Below are 18,456 nucleotides of genomic sequence, written 5' to 3'. Positions count from 1 at the left end.
AAAAAAAAAAAAAATATATATATATATATATATATATATATATATATATAAATACAAAAATAAATTGTGTGGAAACTTAACCTTACAATAAAAAATGAATTACTGATATAATAATATATAGTATAATAAAGAACCATGACAAGGTTAGAACAAATGAGAATGGAGACTCTCGAAACCAGTGTTACCTGCTGCCTGCACTCCTCCAGCACGTCTGCACTATGACTCCAGTGTGACTGTACTAGGACTCTTATGTAGGGAATGTGTCAGGTTGGGCGGGTATACAGCCAGGTGTCACTCCTTCCATCATGTTACATCCGGCCTGCAAGACAAGTCCTGCTTTAATTCTCACAGTGTAATTAGGAGGTGGGAAAACACATTTGTATAAAAAATCTGCTTTATGTTAAAAAAAAAATAATAATAATCTGCAAGCATAGTATAGAGTATGCTCACACAACCTATTTTACAATTTGATACATACTACGAAATACTGTACATGGTAGAAATCCAAGGTGTAACCTTCAATTCTACTGCATATTTTCCACTTTATTGCTACTAATTCTGCCGCTCGCTCGTATGGACACCCGGCCCATTGGGTTTGACTGCTCAGACTATGATAACCTGAGTACCTATCCCCTGACCCCTCGGGAAATAATGAAATAATGACAGGGCAACATTTTAACTTATAAATGGGTGGGGGTAGGCCACAGCATTTATATATGTATATTTATATATAACTCGAATAAGGCACTCAAACTGTAAACATAGGGTAATTGCGGTATGTTCCCCCCGACTCCGGTGAGCACGAACGCACGAAAAACCCATCTATCGTGCAAATAGCCTTTTAAATACCGCTCGCTGGGACTTATATCAGGCACACAATGAAAATGAAGCAGTAAAACGACACCAAAAACAGCTTAACAACAAACCAAAATTCAAGAAAAAGGGGGAAGGGAGGGAGGGCCAACCTCCGGGACCCTGTGTGGGGGTGTAATGGTGGTAACTTTTCCAGAGCTTGTTATAAGGTAGGGGGAGGGGAGACAAAAGACCGGGAAATACACCCTCCTGATAGGCTACCTGTACTCAGGGAACCCACCCTCAAAAAGTTAGGTGGGGAGGGGGGAAAGGAAGATACAAAAACTAGCAGAATGATAAGGGGACTCGGGGGAAGGGGATGGCTGAATACCAAAGTTGATGTGCAGTCAGAGGGTCCTGGGCGACAGCCATCGCCGGACCCTGACAAATGAGCTGAATGTAGTCGACTAGTGAAAGGTCCGGCCCAATTTCTGAATTCATGGCTGTCCGCGCTTTTCAGTCCCGCTAAATACACGTGGGCCAAATACATCACTAGTCGACTACTACATTCAGACAATTGGGGTATGTTCACACTACAGTGTGTGAAGGGAATCTCCGAGCGGGGAGTTTAAGACTGGCAGCCGGCGGCGGCGGTAGGACCGCGCGGCACTGCGGACTTCCGCCCAAAGAATGAACATGTTCTTTCTTTGCGCGGAACAATTTCAGCGGCGGAATTGTCCACCGCTGAAATACCGCAGTGTGAACGGGTCTCGCGGAAGACCAATTCACACTGATGGTAATATTCACTGTGCGGACTTTTACTCGCGGAATTCCGCGGGGATTCCGCAGTGTGAACATACCCTTAAACTCAATGGTCCCCCCTTTTTATAAATGCCACGGTTTACATTGGTGTCTCTTTCTGACAAGTTACCGCCGTATACGCACTTATCCTTTGCTGCTCCCAGATCCTTCCCTCCCTCAACATTTGCCATTAAAGGGAGGGTCGGAAGGCCACTAGACCAGTATATCTCCTCCAGGATATTCCCCAGCTGTTACAAAACTACAACTCCCAGCATGCCCGGACAGCCTTCAGCTGTCCGGGCATGCTGGGAGTTGTAGTTTTGCAACAGCTGGAGGCACTCTGGTTGGAAAACACCGCTCTAAACACATAAGCTAGGTTCGCTCTGCGTTAGTGATTCCATCAGACATCATTGGCATGTTGCCAAAAATAGGATGACTTAGACAGTACGGTAGTCGAACAAAATATGAACCTAGCCTCAGATAGTCGAAATCGGCCAAACATGTCTCATACACAGAATTTTGGCCTTAATTCTGGTCAGTATTTTTTTACTATAACCAGGAGTGTGTCTAAATCTCACAGACAAAAAGTGCATTGGGGGAGATTTATCAAAACCTGTCCAGAGGAAATGTTGCCCAGTTGCCCATAGCAACCAATCAGATCGCTTCTTTCATTTTTAACAAGGCCTCTGCAAAATGAAAGAAGCGATCTGATTGGTTGCAATGCACAACTGGGCAATTTTTCCTCTGCACAGGTTTTGATAAATCTCCCCCATAGGAGGAGATTTATCAAAACCTGTGGAGAGGAAAAGTTGCTGAGTTGCCCATAGCAACCAATCAGATCGCTTCTTTCATTTTTCACAGGCCTTTTCAGAAATGAAAGAAGCGATCTGATTGGTTGTTATGGACAACTCAGCAACTTTTCCTCTCCACAGGTTTTGATAAATCTCCCCCATAGTGTTTTATTTTTACCATTATAGCTTTCATGTTGTTTTTTTCTTATAGTGTTAGGCTAGGTTCACACGGCCGTTTGCATCCGACCCGTTAAGGGTTTGATTGGCTCTTTCAAACCGAATGGACCCTGAAACGCGTCAGGTGCAAACGGTACTGCCGGGTCCCAAGGAACCCCATTCACTTGCATGGGGTCTGTCGGTGATCCGGTAAATTTACAGGAATTTAGCATAGAAAAATAATAGTGCTTGCACAATTTTTTTTCCTCCGCTAAACTCCTCCTCCTCCTCGTTCTTACCGGATTGCCGACGGAACTCCGAATAGCGAGAGATTTTTGGAAATGTGACAATTTAGGTTGTAATTTAATGGGGAGGGTCTGTAAAACATACAGTTGGCGAGGGCCTTCATTTTATGTATATCACCCTTTCCAAACCATGCATGAAGACTAGATAATAGATATATCTAATATACTTTTTACCATAGGTTATTTCATCTTGAAAGATTTGTTCCCCGTAAATTGATTTAAAGGGGTACTCCGGTGAGAAACTTTTATTTTATTTTTTTTTTTAAATCAACTGGTGCCAGAAAGTTAAACAGATTTGTAAATGACTTCTATTAAAAAAATCTTAATCCTTCCTGTACTTATTAGCTGCTGACTACTACAGTGGAAATTCTTTTCCGTTTGAAACACAGAGCTGTCTGCTGACATCATGAGCACAGTGCTCTCTGCTGACATCTCTGTCCATTTTAGGAACTGTCCAGAGTAAATGGAAATCCCCATAGCAAACATATGCTGTTCTGGACAGTTCCTAAAAATGGACAGAGATGTCAGCAGAGAGCACTGTGGCCATGATGTCAGTAGAGATGAGCGAACTTACAGTAAATTCGATTTGTCACGAACTTCTCGGCTCGGCAGTTGATGACTTATCCTGCATAAATTAGTTCAGCCTTCAGGTGCTCCGGTGGGCTGGAAAAGGTGGATACAGTCCTAGGAAAGAGTCTCCTAGGACTGTATCCACCTTTTCCAGCCCATCAGAGCACCTGAAAGCTGAATTAATTTATGCAGGAAAAGTCATCAACTGCCGAGCCGAGAAGTTCGTGACGAATCGAATTTACTGTAAGTTCGCTCATCTCTAGTAGAGAGCTTTGTGTTTCAAAAAGAAAAGAATTTCCGCTGTAGTATTCTGCAGCTAATAAGTACAGGAAGGATTAAGATTTTTTAATAGAAGTAATTTACAAAACTGTTTAACTTTCTTTCACCAGTTGATTTAAAAAAAAAAAAAAAAAAGTTTTTCACCGGAGTACCCCTTTAATAAGATTTGTTCTCCGGGGGCTGAAGAACCTGATTTTACAAGATTTTTGGGAATTTATGTAATGTAAGCAATATGTTGGATTTCAAAATATTCTAGTTTAGAAGAGCTGATCATCTGTATAGACTGTGATTCTCCCTTCTGTATTACCTATGAGGAGGCCTTTGATATGCAGATTTGCTCTCATTTATCTCCTTAAGGGTTCATTGTCTGTGATGCAACAAAATGTTTGGACATGAAAGGTATTTTAATTGCCTTTTGCCTATCAAGTAGAAGATATGGCCCCAGGGGAAGGTTTCTTGTCATTTTACCCTTCCCCTGCCAGGAAATCCCGGTCGTGACATCTTGTGACATCATCAGGAATTTCCTGCTCTTTGTTTGGTCAAACCAGTTTCCTCTTGTGTCAGCCATTCAAGGAAATACTATAGAACTGAATGCTTAGACCAGCTTGGACTATAGTGATTGAGAACAGCACCCCCTGCAGAAAATACTACATGAAAATGAATGGTGTTCAGATGACCGAGTCCCAAACCCTTCTAAATGACACATGATAATCGCATTGTATTGTGATTCTATATATCATGTTTTTCTACTTATTAGTTTGCATGACATTTTATGAGTTCCATAAAACAAATAGAATCCCTCCCCCCCCCCCCCCCCAACTATAGCGGGCACTCGGGCAGACTGGCACATGGAAGCTTGTGGTGGGATTTTGTGTCAGATCACATTGCAACACATCACATGCCATAAAGCCTTGGCATCAGATGGAATCCCATGGCACTAGGGCTCATATATACTTTATACTGCACTTTAGGTGTCTGTCTGAGGTACAGGCTTTTGAGTCCACTTAAAATAACGCATATATCCAGAAGTACAGACTCCATTCCAGCTATTGAAATCAATGTCAGCCGCTGCCGTCCGTTACCATATACGTCAGCATTCAGTTTTTGCCAAGATGCCGACAGATACCTCTGACACAGCTTAAAACGCAGTATGAACTGAGCCTGACACGCGTGCAATTTAGAATCTACTAGACCTACATAGATCTACTATACAAATCGTAGATCACCATCATGTTAAAGTAATATAAGGCTCCGTTCATACTGCGTCTTGTGTCTCGTATCTGTTGGCATCCCGCGTATATGGTATTGGAATGCAGTGGGAGTCATTGATTTCAGTAGCCTGAATGGAGTCACCTAGTTATTCTGTTTGGGTTGTACACTGCGGGGGAAGTATTTAGTCAGCCAACAATTGTGCAAGTTCTCCCACTTATAAAGATAAAAAAAACTCTATTTTGTAAGTTTTGGGGGCTTCCGTTTTTACGCAGTACATTTTTCGGCAAAAATGACACCTTATCTTTATTCTGTAGTTCCATACGGTTAAAATGATACCCTACTTATATAGGTTTGATTTTGTCGCACTTCAGAAAAAAATCATGAATACATGCAGGAAAATGTATACGTTTAAAATGGTCATCTTCTGACCCCTATAACTTTTTTATTTTTCTGTGTTCAGGGCGCTATGAGGACTCATTTTTTGCATGATCTGAAGTTTTTAGCAGTACCATTTTTGTTCTGATCAGACTTTTTGATCACTTTTTATTCACTTTTTTGTGATTTAAAAAGTGATCAAAAATGCACTATTTTGGAATTTTTTTGCGCGTACGCCATTTAACATACGGTTTAAAAAGCGGTATATTTTTTATAATTCGGACATTTCCACACGCGGCGATACCACATATGTTTATTTTTATTTACACAGTTTTTTTTTCAAACTTTTATTAGGGGAAGGGATAATGCAAAGGGTTAATGATTTTTTTTTACACTTTTCTTTTTCAATATTATAGCTCCCATAAGGGGTTATAACATTGCATTAACTGATCTTTAACACTGATTGATGCATCTCCATAGTAATGGATCAATCAGTGTTTTCGGCGATTGATTGCTCAAGCCTGGATCTCAGGCTTGAAGCATTCATTCGGCGATCGGACAGCACAGGAGAAGGTAAGAAGACCTCCTCCTATGCTACAGCTGTTCGGGATGCCGCGGCGATCCCAAACAGCTCCCTGAGCTAGCCGGGCACTTTCACTTTCGTTTTTAGCCGCGCGGCTCAGCTTTGAGCGCGCGGCTAAAGGGTGCTTCACTATGACGCCTGGCCCACCGCAATATGATTCGGGGCCGCCGTGTGACCCCGCGTTATATCGCAGGACCGGGACTCATGACGTAGGCGTAAGTCATGGGTCCTTAAGGGGTAAAAGGTAAGGAGGAAAAAATGAAAGTGCAAAAATGGAAAAACCCTGAGTCCTTAACTGCTTAAGAACCAAGCCCATTTTCACCTTAAGGACCAGAGCATTTTTTGCAATTCTGACCACTGTCATTTTAAGCATTAATAACTCTGGGATGCTTTTACTTATGAATTTGATTTCGAGAGTGTGTTTTCGTGACATATTCTACTTTAGCATAGTGATAAATTTTTGTCAATACTTGCATCATTTCCTGGTGAAAAATTCCAAAATGTCATGAAAAATGTGAAAATTTTGCATTTTTCTAACTTGGAAGCCCTCTACTTGTAAGGAAAATAGACATCCCAAATAAATTATATATTGATTCACATATACAATTGGTCTACTTTATGTTGGCATCATACAGTTGACATGTTTTTACTTCTGGAAGACATCAGAGGGCTTCAAAGTTCAGAAGCAATTTTCAAATTTTTACAAAATTTTCAAAATCTGAGTTTTTCAGGGACCAGTTCAGCTTTGAAGTGGATTTGAGGGGCCTTTATATTAGAAATACCCCATAAATGACCCCATTATAGAAACTGCACCCCTCAAAGTAGACAAAATAACATTCAGAAAGTTTGTTAACCCTTTAGGTGTTTCACAGGAATAGCAGCAAATTGAAGGAGTAAATTCCAAAATCTCCATTTTTGACACTAACATGTTCTTGTAGACCCAGTTTTTGAATTTTTACAAGGGGTAAAAGGAGAAAAAGCCCCCCCCCCCCCCCCCCCCGCCAAATGTGTAACCTAATTTCTCTCGAGTAAGGAAATACCTCATATGCTGATGTCATGTGCTCTGTGGGTGCACTTGTTGCGTGTAAATGCTCACTGTACCCCTTATTACATTCCATGTGGGGCCAAAATGGGGTCACATGTGGGGGGGGATCCACTGTTCTGGCACCATGGGGGATTTGTAAACACACATGGCCTTCAATTTCGGACACATTCTCTCTCCAAAAGCCCAATGGAGCTCCTTCTCTTCTGAGCATTGTAGTTCACCCGCAGAGCACTTTACATCCACATATGGGGTATTTCCATACTCGGAAGAAATGGGGCTATGAATTTGGGGGGCTTTTTTCCTATTTTCCCTTATGAAAATGAAAAACGTAGGGTACAACATACTTAAAAAATTATTTTTTTCATTTTTACATCCAATTTTAACAAAAATTCATCAAACACCTGTGGGGTGTTAAGGCTCACTATACCCCTTGTTACGTTCCATGAGGGGTGTAGTTTCCAAAATGGGGTCACATGTGGGCATTTATTGTTTTGCGTTTATGTCAGAACCGCTGTAAAATCAGCCACCCCTGTGCAAATCACCAATTTAGACCTCAAATGTACATAGTGCGCTCTCACTCCTGAGCCTTGTGATGCATCCACAGAGCACTTTGCGTCCACATATGGGGTATTTCCTTACTCAGGAGAAATTACGTTATGAATTTTGGAGGTCTTTTTTTTCCTTTTACCGCTTGTGAAAATTAAAAGTATGAGGCAACACCAGCATGTTAGTGTAATAAATAAAAAACATTTACACTAACATGCTGGTGTAGACCCTAACTTTACCTTTTCATAAGGGGTAAAAGGAGAAAAATTTGTAGTGCAATTTCTCTCGAGTACGGAAATACCCCATATGTGGGCCTAAACTATTGCCTTGAAACATGACAGGGCTCCAAAGTGCGAGAGCGCCATGTGCATTTGAGGCCTACATTGGGGATTTGCTTCCGCCACCAAAATTCCCTACGTCAGTGTTTCCCAAACAGGGTGTCTCCAGCAGTTGCAAAACTCCCAGCATGCCTTGACAGTCAGTGGCTGTTAAGCAATACTGGAAGTTGTTGTTTTTCAACAGCTGAAGGCTCCATTTTGGAAACAGTGCTGTACAAGGGGGGGGGACGGGACTGTGTAAGGGGTGTGTATATGTAGCGTTTTACTTTTTATTTTGTGTAAGTGTAGTGTAGTGTAGTGTAGTGTTTTTAGGGTACATTCACACGGGCGGGGGTTTACAGCGAGTTTCCGCTGGGAGTTTGAGCTGCGGCGGGAAATTTGCCGCATCTCAAACTTGCAGCAGAAAACGCGCTGTAAACCCGCCCGTGTGAATGTAGCCTGTACATTCACATGGGGGGGGGGGGGGGGGAGAGATAAACCTTCAGCTGTTGCAAAACTACAACTCCCAGCATGCACTGACAGACCATACATGCTGGGACTTGAAGTTATGCAACAGCTGGAGGCACATTGGTTGCAAAACACTGAGTTTGCTACTTAACTCAGTGTTTTGCCAACCAGTGTGCCTCCAGCTGTTGCAAAACTGCAACCCCAGCATGTACAGTTTATCAGTGCATGCTGGGAGTTGTAGTTTGCAACAGCTGGAGGCACACTGGTTGCAAAACACTGAGTTAGGTAACAAACTCAGTGTTTCACTCACACTAAGGGTACGTTCACACCGGCGGATTTTTTTTGCGGGTTTCCCGCTGCGTATTTGAAAGGGGGCGGGCTCTTCTCGGCTGTCCACAGCAGATCTTCCGTGGCGGAATTTACGCTGTGGAAAATCCGCCGCAAACCCCATTGAAGTCAGTAGGGACGCAGCGTAAAATCTGCTGCGGACAGCCGAGAAGAGCCAGTCCCCTTTCAAATACGCAGAGGGAAACCTGCAAAAAAAATCTGCCCGTTTGAACCCCTACAAAATGGGCGTGGTTTTCGGGAAAGGAGGCGTATTCACTACATTTCATCCTAAATCACTCGTCTTTTCTGAAAACCACTCTGAAAATCATGTGAATTTTCTGGAAAGAAAAGCCCCTAAAGTATAGCGTGGGCTGCATACCAATCAACTGAAAAAAATGTGGCGCTGTTACATGGACAAAAGTGGCTATGTTTTTCCTAATCCTGGATAATCCTGAAACAGAAAAAAAAAACTAAAAATAAACGAGTGTTGGATACAACATGAAGCACACATATATTGACTTATAATTTGTGTTGACAGGATGAACACGTTTAATGCTTCTTGTCAAATATCATCAAATCTGTGGCAGATTCTCCAATGCAGATGTAAGCAACACCTTAATATTGACAAAACATGACAATTTTCATTGTAAAGTATTTGCTATGGTGCCGCCCTGTGATGCTTTATTGATCCTTCCTAAGAATGTCCACCTGGCCCACTTGGACTAGGGTTTTGCCCTTTGTCCCTTAACAGGACCTAACTACACCCTTTCTTAGGTGTGAGCACAACTCGCCCTACTTCTCTCCACAGTCACAGCAGGTCCCCAGAGCTGACTACTCCTGGTGATACGTTCAGCCTATACCGTTTCAGACCCTACGAGCCCCAGAATAGTAGCTGTCAACAGACTTCACAAGCTACTCTGTGACACCCAGACCTTGCATAGCAAAACACAAGAAGTGACTCTCTTGTAAGGCTTCACATGGTCTATGTTAAGAGTTTCCAGTCCTCCAACCTCTGAGCTTGCGGCCTCATGTTCAGGCCTTCAGCGCTTTGCTTCACATAGCGCAGGCTAACAGCACATCACATTGGCACATCTCAAGGGCTGTCCACAGACTCCCCAATTGGTGCCAATTCTCAACCTTTTAATACATCTCCAAGGCTCTTCTTAGCATGGTGGCACAGTGTACCCCTCATGTCCTCCCATTAGCACTAGGCTCTTCCGTGGCCTATTTAGATTCCCCTTTGTCTGTCAGCCCAGAAGACTCATTTTCGTTGACAGCAACAATTCAATATGGCAGTGCTGTTCGGTATTCGGGCCTGCCATCATGTAGTCCAGCAAAGCAAAAATAACATATAAAGAGTGCAACAGAATACATATGTGGTGACACAGTACAGAATCATGTGTTCTTCTGTACTCCTGTCCATCCTGTGTGGCAGATGCTGCTTCAATGTCTGTCTTGGGACCACTCTCCTCAGGACTCTCCATAATGCACTAAATAATGTAATGTTACATAAGGGTTAATGTATTGTACTTTCTATGCACTTATTACCTTAAGAAACCTGTTTTCAAGGACCTTGTTGTTAAGGGGAGTATGCAAAGATGAATCAGGTGACTTATCCGGCCAACGGGATCTCTCTAAATTCCTCCCATATATAGTGAGGCCATAGTTCAGTTCTGTGCATGCTGAGGTACAGTTTGGTGAGGAGTAAAGTCTGTCTGGGAGGTGGATCAGAAAGGAGGCCTGAGGCCTTATCCAGCAACCACGCTCCAACTACAAGTTAACCCCACTGCCCAGGTGAAAGTCAAAGCCTTGCGGTAAGCCTACAGTCTCAGGGTTTATTTCAGTCAAGTTAGTCAAGTCCAAGTCCCTAAAGTATAGCGTGGGCTGCATACCAGTCAAGTCAATTATATACAGCATAATCAACTATAAGTCCCAGCAAGCCGATAAGCTTCCCTAAGTTCACCCTGCATCTCTTTTACGCTAAACAGAGTTGTAAAGGATTGTACCATCTTTCCAACCTCAGTAAAGCAAGCCAATTAACCATAACCTTGTGTCCGAGTGATTATTTGCCCCGTGCCTGGCACAGTTGAAGCTGGCCTACCTCAGGTGGTGTATAGTTCAACCATGCCCTGGCGTCACGATAAGGTTAATTACACATTACCCCGTCCGACACCACACATACATGTACATGTACATAGCAAGAACAAAATAAGCTTCTGAGCAGGCCCTAAGATGCAAAATCTCCATTTAAAAGGACAGGCGCCTATTGATGTGGCACCCAATTTGTGGGTACTGTGTGCAGGATGTATGGGTATGATCGTGACGCCAGGGCACCATTAACCTACACAGTCTGAGGATAGGACAGCTTCTCCTGGGCCAGGCGCAGGATACGAAATACACCGATTCCAGGTTATGGATAACTGTCTTTACTGAGGCAGGAGTAGATGTTACAATCCTCACAGCACAGATTAGAGTAGAGGAGATGCAGTGTAACCCTTGGGAGCCCTGTAGACTTTCTGTGACTTGTAGTATTGTGCTTGGGACTTTAGACTGAGGTCTTCCACACTGACTAGGGTTCTGATAGTGTCCAATTAACGCCACGCCACCAGGGTATGAACTACCTCTGTGTGGCTCGTCAACTCACCAGGTATTATGCTCACAATTAGGAATTTCTGAATCCTCCTGGGCAGGGAACACTTGCAGAATGGTGCGGCCGCTTGCTTGAAGATTTATTTTAGGCTTCCCTTAAATCAGCCCACACTCCTGCTGTCTCTTCTCCACACTGCAGCTCACACTGAGCTCTGCACTGAACATACACTCTCTGGGAGAGAGCACTGACTCAGCACAACTTGGACTGAGTCTAAACTAGAACTAAACTGAATAGCTCCTCACCTCTACACATGGCCTAGCTAGGGGGGCCTCCCATTAGGCAATCAGGGTCACATGGGTACTCTGCATCATACCTCCTCACAGATATCCTGTACATTTGTGGTGGTCCAGTACAGGAGCTGCATCCCTCTAACCTTGCTGCCCTGTCAGGCAGCCTCCATAAAGTGACCCCTGGGCCCCCCCTGCACCTGTACCCTATGTATGTTCTTAAGTGCCTGTGTTGTATAGTGTATTGCATATAAAATGTGCTATGCCTTTAAGACCTGTTGTCATGTGATTGTAACCCAGTGAGGTACCAGTGACATGTTACCTACAGGGTGACCTATGGGACCCCTCAGATTCTCCCCCATATAAGCCCTGGGTGGAGCCTCTACTCTCTCTCTTTTTGCTTAGCTGACTTGCAGTGAGGTCAAGTCCTGTCAGAGAGTGTCTGGAGTCCAGAAGAGGCCTAAAGTCTACCACACAGCCACGGATCCACAAGTCCACTACCCCCCAGGTCCAATTCAAAACCTGGTAAGCTACAAACGGTACAGTCAGTCTCAGTCAAGTCAGTCCAAGTTGGGCCTAGCCCAAGTCAGTCCAAGTTGGGCCTAGCCAAGCTGTATAGACTGTTACATCTGTCTGACTTAGTAAAGCTGCCGTTGTTCCTTAACTTGTCATTATTTGCCCCCGTGCCTAGCCCAGGATCCAGTGGCCTACCTTCGGGTGGTGAAGAGGTTAAACCACACCCTGTCATCACGAACACAAGGGGTTGATGCCATCTGCCCCTAAGGTAATTCCATCTGCCCTGCATCACACCCTGACCACACATTTCTTAAAGACACAGTGTGAAACATAAATTAACAGACAAAGATCATAACACATATTAAAGCATCACCTGAGCAACAGGGCCCATCACAGGCACCTAAAGCAATGTTTACCTGACAGCACGCACTCCGATACTGGGACACCTCATTAACCAGGTTTGCAGTTCTTCCAAAGGTGAATGCACAGTCCACCCCTCTTACATGTCCAACCAAGCAAAGCTTCAATCTAAATGACAAGATCAGCATTTCTGCATTATATAAATTTTTCTGAGCATTCGCTTAACATTAAAATCAGAGGTGTCCCGAGGCACTGCACGCTTCACTAGTCTTCCAGAACCCAGTACAATTGATCTTTTTAGCATTTAGGCGTTAACTTCAGTGATGCAAATATCACGAATTGTAGTGTCATGCTTTCAAATATCACATGGTTATAGAAATTCTGCATTGTGTTTGCCATATATATTAAAGGGGTTATCAAGGGGGAAAAAAATTATAAATCAACTGGCTCCAGAAAGTTAAACAGATTTGTAAATTACTTCTATTAAAAAATCTTAATCCTTTCAGTACTTATGAGCTTCTGAAGTTAAGGTTGTTTTTTTCTGTCTAAGTGCTCTCTGATGACACGTGTCTCGGGAACCGCCCAGTTTAGAAGAGGTTTGCTATGGGGATTTGCTTCTAAACTGGGCGGTTCCCGAGACACGTGTCATCAGAGAGCACTTAGACAGAAAAGAACAACCTTAACTTCAGAAGCTCATAAGTACTGAAAGGATTAAGATTTTTTAATAGAAGTAATTTACAAATCTGTTTAACTTTCTTGAGCCAGTTGATATATAAAAAAAAGTTTTTTCCTGGATAACCCCTTTAATATTATTTATTAAATTCGATATTGAAATAAATTTGAGAAGATGCATGTTTTATTATAGTACAATATTTCATATTCTTTACAGCATGCACTTGGTGGCCTTATAGTTACCCTCTCAATGTATAGGTCAACTGGTAGTGTTGCAAGGCGCCATCTGGTGACCACCCTACCGTCGAGATGGCACAGCAATTACATTGACAGACAGAGTCTTTGCTTGCAAACTTGGAACACTTTACTTACAGCTTTATTTGACAGGTTCAACGGGATACAGGTAACCTCTGCTAACTACCCAATGGGCTCATGGCATGCAAGGGCGAACTTCCCTGACACCATTTTGCCAAACACATACTGAAGCAATGAATGACAAACAACACTGAAGTGTTTAGGTCATAACAGGTGGCAAATTTCAACATTCCTGTGAACATAGTGACATCCCTTATCACCTATCCACAGGTTTAGTCTATGCCTGCTGGGCCCTGATTGATCACAAGAATGGGGGTCCCAACAGATGTCCCATTGAAAGTCTATGGCACTACTGAAGATAGCTGGGCATTGCTCCATTCATACAGGGGAACATGAGCGCTCCTGATACATCTGCTTTACTAAATATCTGTGTTTCTCACCAAGTAATAGTTATGAAGTATCTTTTCTTAGAACTCTAAACTGTGTAATTTCTCTGTTATTTCTCCCTGAAATATATGCACAAATGGATAACTAGGTGTCACTGTTGCCCTTGTCAACAGGGTGTATCTCTACATAAAGTTTGGGTACACTTAGTCGAATGGGGTTAGGTGTCACAGACTGTCGGTAAGGGGTTAGAGAGGAAGGTGTGGGGGCAGAGGTAGGATTAAGGGGTTAATTCCCTGTGGGATAAGTTAGGGGTAGGCAGTGGGCTCATTGGTTTAGGGGAGAGTTATAGGTGGACTGTATGGAGGAAGGAGCAGTACTGACCTCCTCCCATCATTATAAGACACCCCCCTCCCTTCCATGAATGCACTTCATGGAGCTTACCAGCGCTACAAGACAGCTTACCACTCTGCCACCCTTTTTTTGTTTTTTATTCATTTGTATGCCGTTTTCGTGTTCTTCTTTCCTGTTGTCATGTATGGGCAGGGAAGAGTGAAGCCCTAAACTCACCCGCTCCCACTTGCCCTGCCTACTTACGTATCTGCCCTAGGCGACTGGTCCACAACCACGGTGACAGTCCCTGCCTGAATACGTGCAGGAAGTCAAACGTCAACAAAATAAAATATAATACAGACAGAGGCCCGGGACACTGTATGGAAACAAACACACTAACAGAAATAATAACTAAACATACACACACAATAAGTCACAGTCCCGAAGCTGAGTCAGTACCAAGAGATAACAGAAAGGCCAAATCACATAAACAGGAGAAGAATCAGCGAGCAGAGCCAATGGGTCAAATATGCCAGAAATTCAAGATACAATGCAAACGCTAGCTAGGAGTAGGAGCTCTTTCGCAGGCGAGGAATGAGAGCAGACTGCCAGCTTAAATAGGCCCAGACCAGGTGCTCTGTCAGTTGACCAGTCCAGGCAGCTGGGCATAGCCCAAACCAAAACAAGACAGAGAGACCTGTCAGAACCATTTAACCCCACAGGTTCTGAAATCTGTACTCCCCTGTTTATGTATATAAAATAAAAATAAAAAAATTATAAATTTTTGAAGTTTTTTAATTGCTGTCTGGAGGTTTGTTCTCTTAAGGTTAATTTAGTGTTTTCTTGTGAAGTCAAAGCAGGGGGTGGAAGAGTGGAACACGGTGAAGAATTAAGAATAAGGTGGATTTACCCGGCATATTGCTTCACCCACCCTGGTCCTCAACCTACGGAGGGTTGAGTTGCCTTTGAGGTTTTTATGGAAAATGTTAAAGGGTTACTCCACTGGCAATGTGTTTTTAAGTGAAACATTATGGCACGTTTTGGTGTTTTCGTCCCTTTCTAGCTTCGTTTGTCGCTTTTTGACTTGGCGTCCTGCCTGTGGTTTTCTGTTCATTCCTTCCTGTTGCCAGAGTAGCTAAAACTACAGTTCCCAGCATGTCCTTTCGGGTACTTTTTTTCTTTTTTGTATTCCCTGTTTTATTTTTTTGTCCTTTCCTATGGTCCCCCCTGGCCACGCCCTCTTTCTTTCTTTATTCCGCCCACTACGCTCATTAGGCTAGAAATATAAATCTCTCCCTTAACCACTTCCTCCACTGTCATTGCAAAATGAACTACGCTAGCAAACTAACTGCAACGTCCGTAGGAAACTGTGCATGGGCATGAAGTTTACTAATGCCTATGCTAGTAAACTACACTCATGCCGCTACGTAAGTTTGACTTACGCTCACTGTGAAGTCCGTAGTAAAGTGGGCATGCGCTAGCACTTTACTAAGCACTTTACCACACAGGAACAGTGGCATGGAAATGCACCTGCACCCAACTCGCACTGTGATTGGTTCTGGAGTTTCTAACAAAAAAGGGCACATCAGCAGGCTGACACCCAAGAAGGAGTTTCCCTTGACTAAGCTTTGTATAATAAGGAGATGGGCGGCGCTAAGCATGGGCAAAAGAGGACTGGACAGTGCACATCAGACACAGCCTTCCTGACGTCACAATCACAAGATGGCCGACAAGGTTGAAAAAGAAAAACGTCCCCAGTCACAGGAACAGATAAAAACGACAAGACTTCCTCCATACATAAAGAAATACTCTCATGGAAAAAATATTTAAGATTGAGGTATTTCCACACTACCACTGACACTATTGCCCTGGGTGAGGCGGGGACTTTAAACACTCAAAATATACAGAAACACACCCATTAGGCTAACAAATATAAAATAGAACTTACTAGTTTAGATGAAAAGGATGTCAATTCACATATATACAATTGTAGCAAAATACATGACAGAACACCGCAGTGATGTGATAAACAATGCTTAAACACAACTGTCTGCGTAGGGAGCCTATATTGATGTGACCATAGTGAAATAAGTCACAAGGAGGGGACAGGGTTAGGAATACAATATGGCTCCCTACACAAATAAACCCAAAAATGAATATAAAGGTGATTATTACACAATGTTGGAAAAAACACACCGAAAACATATGTCTCATACTCCTATTCCAACGCATTTCTCTCAGAGATAATTATTCTTAAAGGACATCTGCAATGCTTTTAAAGACCTTTCCAACAATGTCTCCCCCGTCAAAATTGGCCCAGCCGTTCTCCCGCTATCAGCACATGAATTACTGAGGACAAGTAAAAGAAAAACTACATCTCCCATCATGCCTTGTGCTTACTTCCTGTAAGCTGCTGCCCTCCCCCTGTTCTCTCCCCCAAGCAAATTATAATATTGTAACGCCCCCATCTCCCTCCCCTTCTGCTCATCTCCCCCTCCCCATGCTGCTCCTGTCCAGTGATGAAGCAGCTGCCTCCGTGCTCACTGTAGACAGACAGTCTGCATAGCTAGAATCAGCAGTGTCAGCACTGGAGAGTGGAGAGTGAAAGTAAAAATGGTAAAAAACATAATTGTTTGTCTATAAAACTGTCCTGATATTGGTCCCTCCATCTTTTTCAAAACTACAACTCCAAACATGCCCAGTTATTTTTTATGCTGTTCGGGCATGCTGGGAATTTTAGTGGTGTCTCCAGCTGTTGCAAGACTACAAATCCCAGCATGCCCTGTCAGCTTTCTGCTGTATGTGCATGCTTCGAGTTGCAGAGGTGACTCCAGCTGTTGCAAGACTACACATCCCAGTATGCCCTGACAGCTTTCTGCTGTTCGTGCATGCTTGGAGTTGCAGTGGTGCCTCCAGCTGTTGCAAGACTACACATCCCAGCATGCCCTGACAGCTATCTGCTGTACGTGCATGCTTGGATTTGCAGCGGTGCCTCCAGCTGTTGCAAGACTACATATCCCAGCATGTCCTGTCAGCTTTCTGCTGTTCCTGCATGCTTGTAGTTGCAGCGGTGTCTCCAGCTGGTGCAAGACTACAAATCCCAGCATGCCCTGTCAGCTTTCTGCTGTATGTGCATGCTTCGAGTTGCAGAGGTGACTCCAGCTGTTGCAAGACTACACATCCCAGCATGCCCTGACAGCTTTCTGCTGTACATGCATGCTTGGATTTGCAGCGGTGCCTCCAGCTGTTGCAAGACTACATATCCCAGCATGCCCTGACAGCTTTCTGCTTTACGTGCATGCTTAGATTTGCAGTGGTGCCTCCAGCTGTTGCAAGACTACACATCCCAGCATGCCCTGTCAGCTTTCTGCTGTTCCTGCATGCTTGTAGTTGCAGCGGTGCCTCCAGCTGTTGCAAGACTACATATCTCAGCATGCCCTGACAGCTTTCTGCTGTAAGTGCATGCTTGGATTTGCAGCAGTGCCTCCAGCTGTTGCAAGACTACACATCCCAGCATGCCCTGTCAGCTTTATGCTGTTCCTGCATGCGTGTAGTTGCAGCGGTGCATCCAGTTGTAGCAAGACTACACATGCCAGCATGCCCTGTCAGCTTTTTGCAGTTCCTGCATGCTTGTAGTTGCAGCGGGGCCTCCAGCTGTTGCAAGACTACACATCCCAGCATGCCCTGTCAGCTTTCTGCTGTTCCTGGATGCTTGTAGTTGCAGCGGTGCTTCCAGCTGTTGCAAGACTACACATCCCGGCATGCCAGGTCAGCTTTCTCTTTTACTGGGATTTGGAGTAGGTCCACATGTCAATAGATAAGTGTTTTACAACCGGTGTGCCTCAAGCTGTTGCGATCGCTCTCTCTCTCTCTCCTTCTCTCCCCCCCCTCTCTTTCTCATTCTCTCTCAATTTCTCTTTCTTTCTTTCTTTCTTTCTTTCTTTCTCTCTTTCTCTCTCTATTTTTATTGAAGATCCCTTATGTGTCTGTTAACTTCCGTAATTGCTGATACAAAGAATACACATATTATGAATAAAAAACTAATAATTTAATACAAAAATGTTGTAACAACTCACCACTCACAAATATATGAACAAAAAAAACAAAAAAAACAGGTTACCGTATATACTCGAGTATAAGCCGACCCGAGTATAAGCCGAGACCCCTAATTTCAACCCAAAATCCCAGGAAAAAAGTTATTGACTCGAGTATAAGCCTAGGGTGGGAAATACATCATCCCCCCCTGTCATCATCCAGACCCGTCATTAACATCCTCATCATCATCACCGCCTGTCATCATCCAGACCCGTCATTAACATCCTCATCATCATCACCGCCTGTCATCATCCAGACCCTCATCATCATCACCTGTCATCATCCCCCCTTCATCATCCCCTTGTCATCATCCCCACCCCCCTTCATCATCCCCTTG

General features: G+C 43.6%; 1 protein-coding gene across 6 annotated transcripts in view; it reads right to left on the bottom strand.

Moving 5' to 3' along the window:
- LOC130366819 (caspase-7-like) overlaps positions 1-16,396 on the bottom strand; it is a 30,592-nt gene extending 14,196 nt beyond the window's left edge. Inside the window, exons 1-3 of one of the 6 annotated variants that reach the window (XM_056569189.1) lie at positions 16,308-16,396; positions 12,377-12,488; positions 186-319 (exon numbers count right to left, since the gene is read on the bottom strand). The gene's annotated coding sequence lies outside the window, so the exon portion shown is untranslated. The other 5 variants (XM_056569194.1, XM_056569192.1, XM_056569195.1 and 2 more) reach the window with 5 other exon arrangements.
- Positions 16,397-18,456: the final 2,060 nt, after the last annotated feature.

This window comes from Hyla sarda, chromosome 4 (assembly GCF_029499605.1).
Source record: "Hyla sarda isolate aHylSar1 chromosome 4, aHylSar1.hap1, whole genome shotgun sequence".
NCBI classification, from domain to species: Eukaryota; Metazoa; Chordata; class Amphibia; order Anura; family Hylidae; genus Hyla; species Hyla sarda.
The sequence above is the reverse complement of the archived record's forward strand: the minus strand, read 5'-3'. Positions and strand labels throughout refer to the sequence as shown.